At 35.2% G+C, this 12,847-nt stretch overlaps 1 long non-coding RNA gene across 1 annotated transcript; it reads right to left on the minus strand.

Annotated features, from left to right (window-relative positions):
- Nucleotides 1-483: 483 nt before the first annotated feature.
- Nucleotides 484-11,206, minus strand: LOC148804270 (uncharacterized). Its single transcript, XR_016080807.1, has 3 exons — nt 10,835-11,206; nt 4,585-4,646; nt 484-4,418 (listed from the first exon to the last, which is right to left on the minus strand). It is a non-coding gene; the product is annotated as an uncharacterized LOC148804270 (long non-coding RNA).
- Between the last annotated feature and the right edge of the window lie 1,641 nt (nt 11,207-12,847).

Raw genomic sequence — 12,847 nt, forward strand, 5'->3', positions numbered from 1 at the left:
GCAGCAGAGTTTAGACTTGGGTCTCTGTCCTGCAAATAATAATACAGACTACAGAGGTTTGGGGTTTGGAGGATTCCCAACCCCCAATCCAAAATTAACCGGTATGATATGGGCTATGGGTTTGTCATGTAAAATTGAAATAGAAAGAGCCTTATGACATTTCTAATTGAACCGCCAAATCAATCCAAAACATTTTGAATTATGTTTAGTTATTGAGAGCAGATTCTTTTGATTTAGAGCTTAAAAGTATATAAATAAATAAATGAGCAGGATTGGCTTAACGTAAAATATATATATATATATATATATATATATATATATATATGATTTGGATCCTGGGGATTGCAGGATCAAATCTCAATTATGCTTTCCTTAGTTATACTGGTAAAATTAGTTGTATGTAATGCAATAAAATCTGTAATTGAAGTAGTTTACAATTTTTTTAACCCCAAAACTTACTGTAAGTAAAGAGACGGCCACCTTAGAATTTTATTAACCATTGTCAAATAATAAAGAACCTAATACAGATACAGAGGAGGACAAACCCAATACAAGGCTCTCACCCTTCCACTCTCAGCAAACCCCCAAAACTCCCTAAGCCACGACACAGAACTGATTAAGCAAATCTAAATCTAGGAACTGGAATAGAATCAATCGGCCACCCACTCTCTCATCAAGAATGAGATTTCTGACTTAAATATTTACTTAAGCAATCTCTCTTATGTGAATCAATCTACCACTTTAATGCTAACATTAGCAAGAACATCTGCTGGTTTGTTAGTTTCTCTGTAAGCTTAAACAATAAGTGCATTTAAATTGTTGATGGACTCCAAGGAATACTGCACTCCCATTCAAGATATCCACCGTCAATCTATTATCAGTTTATCACTCTCAACAACAACATTACATAAATGAAAATCCTTACATAACTGCAGACCATCCCTGATTGACTGAATTTCCGTTTTGAAAGGCGAGCAGTAAGCACACGATTATAAATATATTCATATATATCAAGCAAAGAAATCAAAGAGAAAGAAGAGCAAGAAAGATGTAATATAACTATTTCATTCTCTTCTTCATTCGTTCACGGTTCACCTAATGGATTTGATTGGTTTATTAAATGAATAGTCTATTTAATTGAATAATCTATTGATATTTTCTTGTCCTCTTAGGTTCTCCTCTTAACTTTTGACACAGTTATATTTTTCAGTCAATTTATAAACTCTTTGAAGATACCTTAGTTCCTCGTCATAAGAGGCTTTTATGAAGTTATAATCTATATATAAACTATGACAACTTGTTCTGTATCGATAGAAGCAAGAAATTTGTTGACAGATGCCAAAAAAAAAAAACCCAAACAAAAAAAAGTATATAAAAGAGAAAAGAATTCTCTCTTATCAAAGTGTTTGTTCAACTAATGAAACTGAGACAGATTTTGATTCATAAGCACATGTCTTGGAGTACATTTTGCAAATTTCCTCTTATTAATAATGTATTGATAGGTTTTTAAAACCTTTGATAGGTTTTACTTTTCACAGTAGCTCACCTTATGCAACTAGAACCAAGTCGAAACTCTCTCTTTCCTTTTTTTCCCTTTTTGGATATGTTATAATGGTAGATTAAATTATTTTATTTTATTTATTTTTCTTATTTTGTCATAGTGCTGTCTACTTTGTTGTTTTTCTTTGTATTTATGTGATCTTGTTCAATCTATTGTACCGTTGTCATTGTATTAATGGATATGTTTTTGATCTTCCGTCACTCTGTTTTAAAGCTACTTCCTTGATGAGATGCCGCGGTAAAGGATCTTAGAGCATGGAATACGATGATAGGAGGCTATGTGAAAATTGGAAAATGGAGCTATGTCACTCTTTCATCAAATGCAAATGGAAAATTTGAAAGAGGATTTTCTCCCTTGCTTCTAATTTCTTGATGCAGGTTCAGTTCCTAGGTTTTCTTTTTTTCCCTAATTCCGTGAACCATCATGGCTATCGTTTCTCAAGGCCACCTAAGGTAAAAACCATTGATGAACTATTGATATGAAGACTGTTTATAGTTGACAAATTATCAATTATAATATTATAATGAAATTCATATATTAGAAAAATAATTTTACAATGAAAAGAGAGCTCAAAACACAAATTCTAATGGAATGCATAACTATTAATACAAATAAAATCTCAGATTCTGGTTTGGATTAGAGACTGTAACATCAATCTGGTCTTGTTTTGTGGCATATCTAAATCCGTTTACAAATCTGTTGGATCAAAAACAGATTATAAATGGTAGAATTAAGTTTTGTATTCATTTGTGCCCTGATCTAAATTTACATAAAGAATTGATTTGAAACGAGTCTACATATACTAAAGAATTACAACTCATAAATAATAAAGTGTTGTATTCAGTTGTACTTTGGGTGTTGTTGCCTTTTTTTTTTTTTTTGACAGAATTAAGTTCATCTTCTTTGTTTGATAGTCTTTAAACAGGAAGGGGGAGTTGGGGTCAATGAAGATCACACGAGAGATCTATTGTTCTATGAAGGTGTAGATGTGTAGTTGCGCCCAATGTTTCAGGGACATCAAGTTCTCATGGGACAATTCGAGTTAGTCTTGATACCAAATTGCTAAATTTAGGATATGGTTTTGTGTATCAGTCATCTAGAGAATTGATTCCAATAAATTATTTGTTATGAAACGTGTTTCATGTTTCTGAGAAACATGAATCAGATGACTATATCAAATACATTTGGCGATTCTCTCGATGAAAATTCTCATAATTCATTTTTTTCCAAAAGGATTCTGATGAGGGGTGATTTGGACCTCCTTTGACCAAGCGATACGTGGCATCCATCTTCGCTGCTTGACACCTCAGCACCATGCGGATAGTCACGCATCTTGCCAAGTCAAGGAGACGCACCCTGGAATTAGTCTAGGACACCTCACACACAGCTCAGACACCTCGGCAGGGTGGCTAGCAGCACCTCGTCCAGGGCCGACCTATGATACCTCGTCATTACTAGTCCAAGGGACCTCGAGGACTTGCCGACCTATGTTTTCTCATCGGTACCGGGCCAAGGGGCCTCGGCGTGAGGAGCAACCTCCTCAAGGACTTGCTGACTTGACTGAAGTCCAAGTAGCAACCTATGAGACGTACTCGCCAACTTTCTCCACAAGCATCCCATCATTCCTTGGTCCTCCAGAAATCAGCTCCCATACCGAATGTTCCAGAGGAAGGCACAAAATCCTAGTCTATATGCGAAACTACCTCTAAGGACTTTGGACCGGTCAACCATGTCTTCCCAGAGATCTCGGATGTGGTGCATTGAGTTCACGCCAAATAATGCCTATATAAAGGTCTCACTTCCAACTTTGGGAAGTATGCAATTTAGCTCTCACAATTCTCTAGCTCTCTTGCTTTCTAACTCTCAATACACTCATCGCTAACTTAAGCATCGGAATGTCCACCCCGGGTAAAGCAATCCAAACACTCTGATCACTTCATTCTTGCAACTCAACCAAGCGACCTCACCAGCTCAGCATCCGAGCTATCCTCCAGCAAGGAGCATCAAATCGTACATCATCAGATTCTAAAAATAAAATTCCCTAAATTTGATGCCAAACAGGACCTTACTTACTTGGGTAAATGCAATTACGCAGATAAGTGAATTTACCCATATTGTTTTATTTCTTAGGTAAATAAGACAATGACTGTTTTGTTTATAAAAAGCCATTATTAAAGATGGATAACCAAGGGAAAATAAAATTTCAATAGACACCACATAAATCTGAAAAAGAATATATAAATGGGAACCAAAATCCCATTAACCAACTTTCCCCTCTCAAAATCCAGAAAACCAACACTTTGCTCTGCTTTGCTCAACAGTCAATATTTTGGTTAGGGATGTAAACAACTCACAGATCTTGCACGAAACAGCAGTCGTCAGTCGTGGGAGCCCAAACACTTCCCCATGTTCCTTCCTCCACAGTCCATAACTTCGGGCAAGTTCCAGTCCCAGCAATCAATTCCCATATGGCCAAAGCATGCAAGCTAATAATGTTGCGTTTGGTTTGAAGGAAAAAGTAGGGAAAGGAAGGGAAAAGTAAGGAAACCTTTACAAACTTTGTATAGGTTTCTCGACCTTTCCCTTCTTTTCCCTACCTTTTCCTTCAACCAAACATAGCCTAAGGTTGCTCATTTAGATAACCGGTACCGGCAAACACATTTAACGAAACCGGGATACTCACTGGATTTCTAAAAATTGGTGACGGATGAGCCCAAGACTTCTGAATCAAAAATGGATGCAACTCATCATTTAACCAAACCGGGCTTTCTGAAATTTTAAATGGGCTTGAGCCCAAATCCGTGCCCGATGTAGTTGAAATTCTTCCATTTCCACCGGAGCAATCCAACTTGCATCGCTAAATAAAATTGGATGTAACGATAGGGTTTTAGAAGAAAACAACAGATGGACAACTGAAAATAGGACTGCATATGGATCAAAATTGGAATTCAATTATACTGAAAATCTCAATATTATTGAAATTTCTGAAAATTCGAACAAATATATGGCATGCTGCAACTAACCTGTCTCCGGCAACCAGAATTCAATGTTCAATGTTTGGCGCCGACAATCCGGTCTAAAATCCCTAAAATATAAAAGAAGTATGGTAATACCAAACATAAATCCGAAGAGAGATTGAAAAAAAAAAGACAAGATTAATAAAAAAACAAACAAAAAGGCAGAGCTCTTATCTCTCTTTGTGCTGCAAAGAACAAGATAAATAAACAAAACTGAGAAAAAAAAGCCAGGATTATTCAATTATAAAACTCTAAGGCTATATTTGGTTTGAAGGAAAAGGTAGGGAAATCTATACAAGTTTTGTAAAGGTTTTCTAACCTTTCCCTTCATTTTTCTACTTTTTCCTTCAAACCAAACAAGCCTAAGTGAAGTTAGAAAGCTCTTCGGAAAAATGAAGCATACACCATTTTCTTGAGAGCAAAGCAACAACACTCTTAAATTCTTGTAAAATCCTTCTCTTGATCAAGCTTCCAAAGCCCAATTGAAGAAAGCAATCTCCGTCACTTTTTGAAGTACGAGAGCATGTCATCTGACTCTCGGCTTCAACTCAAATCCAAATTTTCAAGTTACAAGAAGCACTATCGAGAGAATCAGAGGTTTTATCTCTTTTGTAAGTGTTTTAAATACAAAGAGTTTGTATCCCGATTATTTAAAATATACGAAAAATCAATTTATTTGAAATTGTCTTCATTTTTCTTGTATTTTGATTTATACGCGAAATTTGTGTCAACAGCCCATTTCAAGCACTTCTTCAGGAAATAAGCCCATTTGAATAAGCTTAAATTTTTGGTTTTTTTTTTTTCAATCTAGTCTGTCTTGGCCCATCATGTAATTTTGAAATACCTATACTACTTCCATTTGAAAGAAGCACTTTTCACCACACATAAGCACTTCTGAGGATAAGCACTTATTCATCCAATTAGCACTCCCAAACAAGGGCTAAGTAGGCTAGGTTGTACTCCTATATGTCTTTGTATGGCCTCTCTTCCTGCATCTAGTTCCTCTCTATTGTGAGGGTAGGGAACCTAATTTGAATACTAATATTCAATCCATTCAATCCCCTCTCATTAAGTCGTATATTTAAGGTATTAACTCACATTTCAAGGTATTTTTCTCATCATTAACTTTAACTAATTAAATCTATACAGAATAATTTTAATAGTATAAAAGTCCAAATTTTTTAAATTTGCCTTAGAAATGAATTTGATTTTCTCATCTATGTAGTTCAATCATTTGGGTCAAATTGACCAACCAAAATGGCACCATGATTAAATAATAAAATTTAAAAAGAAGATAAAATACAAAAAGATACAAAAACTAAAGAAAATTTGTAGAAAATTTTAGGCATATGACTAATATTGTATATTCATCATATCAAACAAAATTAAGTATGACAAATAAGAAGTGTTTTATAATTATGGAAATGGAATATAAAATATAAAATCAATGAAAACAAAAATATTTTTCTATCTATGTGGCAATCAATGGTTCAAACATTTAGGTCAAATTGATCAACCCATGATGTTATAAATAAAAAACTATTTTAAAAATATAAAAATATAAAAAATTATATAACAATTGGCCTTTTTGGGCACATCTCTTATATTATATATTAATCATATTAAATAGAAATATGTGTGATAAATAGTTATTATTCTTATTGTTGACGTAAGTATAATACAAAATTTAAAACTACTCTGAAAATGAAATCACTTTTGTATTTATGTGATGAGTCAATGGTCCAATCTTCTAAGTCGAATGGGCCAACCCATGATGTGGTAATTAAATAATAAAAATACATGGTTTTAGAAAATATAGAAATTTATAGATACAATTTTGGCACAACTCTAATATCATATATTCATCATATTAAAAAACAAGTGTAATAAAAAAAGAACTACTTTTCTTAAAGATGAAAATAGAATTAAAAATAAAAAAAAATAAATAAATGTCTAATAGGGAGCCCAACAACCATGTCAAATGGTTCAATTAGATAGGTAATCATATTGTTAAGGGAAAACTCCCGATTAGAACCATGTACTTTGGGCCAAGTGCCACTTTGGTCACCGAACTTTAAAATGCGACAATTCAATACCAAAACTTTCAAAACATGACAATCCAATACTTGCTGTTAACCAGCCGTTAAGTGGCATTTGAAAAAAAAAAAAAAAGAAAACGCATACACTCACACACACAAATGTCCTTTGAGTGTCACCTAATGTTCTTTATCAACCATCCAAACATTGACAAAAAATTAACAATCTCAAGTCCTTGCCTCTTCTAATCATGAAAGTTGGGGTCACCAGAATGCCCAATCAAACATGACCCCAACTTTCTTGAATAGAAAAGGCAAAGATTTGGGACTGCTAATTTTTTGTCAAAGTTTTGATGGTTGATAAAGAAAATTAAATAGCAGTTGAAGGGTATTTATGTCTTTTCCAAATGTCACTTAACGGCTGGTTAACAACTAGTCAACATCATTTGGTTGTTTACTTGGTCAATGCATTTTTCTTTTTCTGTTTTTTCTTTCTGATGGAGGCCCATCACAAGGCCCATCTCACCCCTAGGGGTGGCAGCTCGTAGGATAAGGATAAGTCTAACTAAGATCCAAGAATTCAAGATAAGCAAGGATCAGGGATTTGCATGGGAGTGCATTAGCAGGACACTTGGGAAGGGATAAAATAGTAGAAGCAGTTAAGGGGTGATATTACTAGCCGAAATTGAGAAGGGACGTGTCTACCATTGTAAGCAGGTGCTATGTTTGTCAGACAACTAAGGGACAAACCCAGAACACAGGTCTCTACATGCCCCTACCCGTTCCTACTGCTATATGGGAAGACTTGTCCATGGACTTTGTGCTAGGCTTGCCAAAGACTCAGAGAAACATGGACTCCGTCTTCGTGGTGGTTGATAGATTTTCAAAAATGGCTCACTTCCTCCCATGCAAGAAAACAACAGATGCATCCACAACAGCCAAATTGTTTTTCAGGGAGATTGTCCGTTTGCATGGGGTACCCAAGACCATCACATCAGATCGTGACACACGATTCCTTAGTCACTTTTGGATGACCCTATGGAGGTTGTTTGATTCATCACTTAATTTCAGCAGTACAGCCCATCCGCAGACAGATGGACAGACAGAAGTGGTAAGCCGGACCTTAGGGAATTTAATTCTTAGCATATGTCGGGGGAGGCCAAAACAGTGGGACTTTGCCATAGCCCAAGCCGAGTTCGCCTATAACAATGCAGTGCACAGTTCTACAAGCAGATCTCCATTCTCCATCGTGTACATGAAGGTCCCTAACCATACACTGGATTTAGTGAAGCTACCCAGAGTACCCGGCGCCAGTATCTCAGCAGAACAGATGGCAGAACAAATCCAGTCCGTCCAAGAGGTCGTGAAGCAGAAGCTAGAGCAATCCAACGCCAAGTACAAGATGGCCGCAGACAAGCACCGCCGACCTCAAGTGTTTGATGTAGGTGATGAGGTTATGGTCTTCTTAAGGAATGAAAGAATTCTCGTAGGTACTTACAACAAGTTGAAGCCTCGGAAGTATGGTCCATACAAGATCGTGAAGAAGATTAATGACAATGCCTATGTAGTGGACCTACCAGATCATATGGGTATATCCAAGACCTTCAACGTTGCAGACCTTCAACGGTACCTGCCAGAAATAACACTCGCCTATCCTAGTCACGACTCGGGGTCGAGTTCTCTCCAAGTGGGGGAGAATGATGGAGGCCCATCACAAGGCCCATCTCACCCCTAGGGGCGGCAACTCCTAGGATAAGGATAAGTTTAACTAAGATCCAAGAATTCAAGATAAGCAAGGGATCCAATAATCCAAGATTAGCAAGACTCTTCCAAGATTAGCAAGATAAAGCAAGACTCTTTCAAGACTCTTCCAAGATTATCAAGAAAGACTCCAAGAAGCATCAAGATTAGTAAGATAATCCAAGATTCATGCATCTAGGGAGATCGGACGGTGGAGATCAAACCAAGAAGAATTCGATCCTATCAGATTAGATATTTGGATCTATCCTAGTTATTATTTCCTAGTTCTTTTACAATTTCCAAATGTATTATAAATACTGCTATTTTCCAGAATTATTCATCAATTCATACTTCATATTTTCAGAATTTTTTCAAGTTCTCTTCTTCCAATTTTCGCCACCTTTTCCTCTCCTAGAGAATTCGGTGCTCTTCGCTAGAAGCTAGCGATCGCCCGATGCTTGCATAGCCAACCCGGTTTCTCATTGCTTCCACGTTGCATCACTTTCCTTTCTAAAGAAGTGCTTTGGGTTGAAATATATTCAAAAATTTGTCCGATAACAAGTCAATCATTTTTTTTGGCTTTATGGGGCTATACAACAAGGGGTATCCCATCCCCCATACCCATAACCCCCTAACCCTAGTAGCAATGGTATTTTATCCCAAGTCTTTACTACAACAAACCAAAAAAACCTATCAACTAAGCAATCATCTAAGGCTACAACTTAGGCCAGGATGGCCCCAACCCAACCTGAAAAAGTTAGGTTGTGTATGGCTGGGTTGGTCCTAGGGTTAGGGTTGACCCCTCGGGCAACCCAACCAACCTAAACTAGGAATGCAAACAAATCGGATCTGATTCGAATCATGGTATATCAGAATCCAATTCACTAGTATAAACAACAGATCCAATCCAATCGAGTCTCATAAACATAGATTCGAATTCGAATTCGAGTTTGTTAATAATGTTGGATATTCGAATATGATTTGATCTAATTTAATTTCTAAAAATATAAAAAAAATATATATAACAGTTTATACAAAGAAAAAACAAAAAAATACAAATATTTTCTTCAACTATTTTCATCATATATATACGTGTTTTTATAAAAAAATAAATAACATAAAAAATTACAAAAATGCAATATAAAGATATTTAAAAAATGAATATAAAGATATACCATTTGCACCCCTAACCTGAACCGAACTAGTTCATGTCATATATAAATATATGTTATATATATGATAGGGTAAATTTCTTAAACTACCCTTACTATTTGAAAATTGACTAACACTACCTCTACGGTTTTTGACAATTGACCAATTCTAACATTCCGTTACATGTGACATCATGTGAGTGATATATTTATAAAAAGTTCGTAAAATACCCTTTCCACATTCATTTCTAAAAATACTCTTTGACTTTTGTTCCTAAAATACCACCCTTACAACCTTTTTCTTCATTACTTCTTTATTTATTTCAAACGAAAACCCAATAGAGATGTCGATCTCAGTTCCAGCGAAGAGATCTTAGTTTCAAGATTCTCATTTCTGACGAAAACGCAGGATCTAAGATCTACACTAAGGCTGAGATCTTAGTTCCAACATCCTTAGTTCCGGCAAAAACCCAAGAATCACGCAACACCCTCTCCCTTTTTCATTTCAAAAAATAGAGAAGAAAATTAAAGATGGATTACCCTCACAGAAAGCGGTGGTGTTTTGCTGAAAGAGGGATGTGTACTCCCTCTGGTTTCGGCTGCAACCAAATCAAATTCCGTTGGGTTCCAGAGAAGAAAACAGAACCAAATCAACTGCAACCAAATTACTTCCACAGAGGCGTCGATCTCAGTTCCAGCGAACAGAACGAGAGTGTAGATCTCAGTTCCGGTGGGTTTCAGAGAAGAGAACGTGAGGAAGAGGGAAAGATGTACAGAGACCAACGTAAATTTTCAGAAGTTTTCAAAAGGTGTATCCATTGAACCAATTTTATTGAACGACGCTATTTCTGCCATAACACCATCTAAAACCTCTGTACATAACACCATCCATTGAACCAATTTTAGAACCCAGAAACCAACGTAAAAAATAGGAGCTTGCCAGGTAGAAACTCATCAATTAAGGACCACAAAGATTGGAGAAAATGAAGCAAGGGAATTTCATTTTTCAGCCATTCTTCAATTTAAGGCGACAAGATGCTTTGCTTTCATCGCTTTAAGGACTTAACAATTACATACAAATTACTAATTCGCAATTCCTAAAAACTCAAAAGCACAGAGATGGAAAGAAAGAGCTGTTTCAGCAGCTAAAAGACAACCCCAGTATCCAATTCGAAGCACGAGCAATGAAGAAACCAGAAAAAGATCGACAAAAGAAAAAATAGGAAGCGGGCAATCATTAACGAAAGGATAAAACCCAAAAAGAAAGAAAAAAAAGAATTGGACGATTCACATAAAGTACAAAAATACGAACCAAGAAAGAAAAATTACCTGCAACCCAGCAAACAATTCTAGCAATTAAGCGATCAAACCGTCGGAAACAATCGCAAAAGAACTTCTTTGGGGCGACTTTCGACCAAGAAAGGCGTCCAGAAAAAAGACTATAAACAATCACCTTAGGTTAGTTGTGCTGATTGTTGAGACGACACCGTAGTAGTGGGACTGAAGCCTAAAGCTCAACATCGGCCTGCACCTTCACTGGCGACATGTGTCCCACGTTTGCTGCTACTGCTGTACATCGCAGTTGCGCACTCTATTGTCACTGCTGATTTGGGTCCGTAATTTATTTTTATTTTGCTTTTTCATAATTGATTGAAAGGTGGAGAGGGAATGCTTTCTTCCGTCAGATTGGAATCTAAACATATTTTAGTGCAAAGTTTTACCCTAAATTAAAATTAGGGTTTTGATGAATCAGTGTCTTTTCTCTTTTTTTTGTTTTATTTTGAAAATTTAAAGAAGAATAAAGGGTAAAATAGTATTTTTATTTTAAGTATTAGTCAATTGTCAGAAACAATAAAGGTAGTGAGTCAATGTTCAAACATTAAAGGTACACTTAGTCAATTAGCTAAACCATAAGGATAGTTTAAGAAATTTACTATCATACATTGATTAGTATAATTGCATGATAGTTGTATGATCCCCACCACATACTATCATGTCTTTCATTAAGAAAATCACTTCACTTAATTCTAAAGGGAAATATTAAAACACTAATAGCATATTTTTTATGTTTTTTGAATATTTTATTTTTCATTTCCTTTCTGCTATTGCTAATTATAGCTTGCTATATATAAAAGATACCTCATAAAAAATTATAGTCATTTCAAACACTTATTTTATTTTGAATTTTATACTAAAATAACTAATGAAACTATCAACAAATAAATTCTAATAAAATATAGGATTAATATATATAGCGAAAGTTGAGTTAATATTTAAGATTGAGAAGTTCTGAGATTTTAAGGGATGGGAAGAAAATTGAATTGAGTCAAACTCGAGCTCAGGCTAACTCGAAATTGACTTCGAATTAGGTTGGATTAGGGTTGAAGGAATTTAGTAAGTTTTGAAGTTAGGGTTGAGTAGGTTGGGTTGAATTAGGGTTAGGGTTGAGGGTTTAGAAGAGATGTGCGGTATCCACCCCCATATCTCTCACACGGTAAGTGAGCACTCAACGACAAGTTAAACTAAATAGGTCAATCAATTTTGACTACTTGGTTCAATGACAAGTTGAATATATTAATGTAAACTACAAGTAAAATGATTTAAACACCGGAATTATTATTATTATATGAAAATGCTACATGTAATGTGCATACACATAAATTAATATTAATAATTATTAAATGAAATTAGATTATCCATGTAACCAAATTTGATTCCATAATTAAACGAATATGGGATCCTTATCTAATTCATTTGCATCCTAACTCAATAACTATCTCACAAGTGATAGCTCAATTGGTACATTTGAAAACACAACAGATCCTAATATAAATAGAGATTCTAGAGAGGCCTTGCGGCAATGAGATAATTTGTGTCAAATTTAAAGTAACAGAGTTATTTTATTATTCGGAAAGAACTAGTGTGGTGAAGTTAAATTTAGTGTATATCTTTGTGTAACGAAAAGTCTAAAAGAAAGAACACAATAAATTGAGATTAAGAGAAAGAGAGGAAGTAGAAAAAAGGATAAATGAAACTTATTAGAGAAAGTGAAGACACAGTAAATCTAGAGTTCAAGTGACACTAAAATAACAAGTATAGAATACATCAACGAATTGAAACAATTAGAATGAAGATTTGAACCGTTACAGTCAAGGCACAAGATTGAATATCAGTAATACTTTAAAAAAAATGCAACAATCTAGAGATTTAGATAAGTAGATCTGAAATGATTTGCCTAAAATAATCACAAGAAAAAGGAAGAAGAGATTAATAAAGGAAGACAAGAACTGAAATCTAGTATTAGCATGCACAATATTATAAAAACAGGATCAAATCTGAAAC

This window comes from Nelumbo nucifera, chromosome 1 (genome assembly GCF_055504915.1).
Source record: "Nelumbo nucifera cultivar China Antique chromosome 1, China Antique-T2T, whole genome shotgun sequence".
Lineage (NCBI taxonomy): Eukaryota > Viridiplantae > Streptophyta > Magnoliopsida > Proteales > Nelumbonaceae > Nelumbo > Nelumbo nucifera.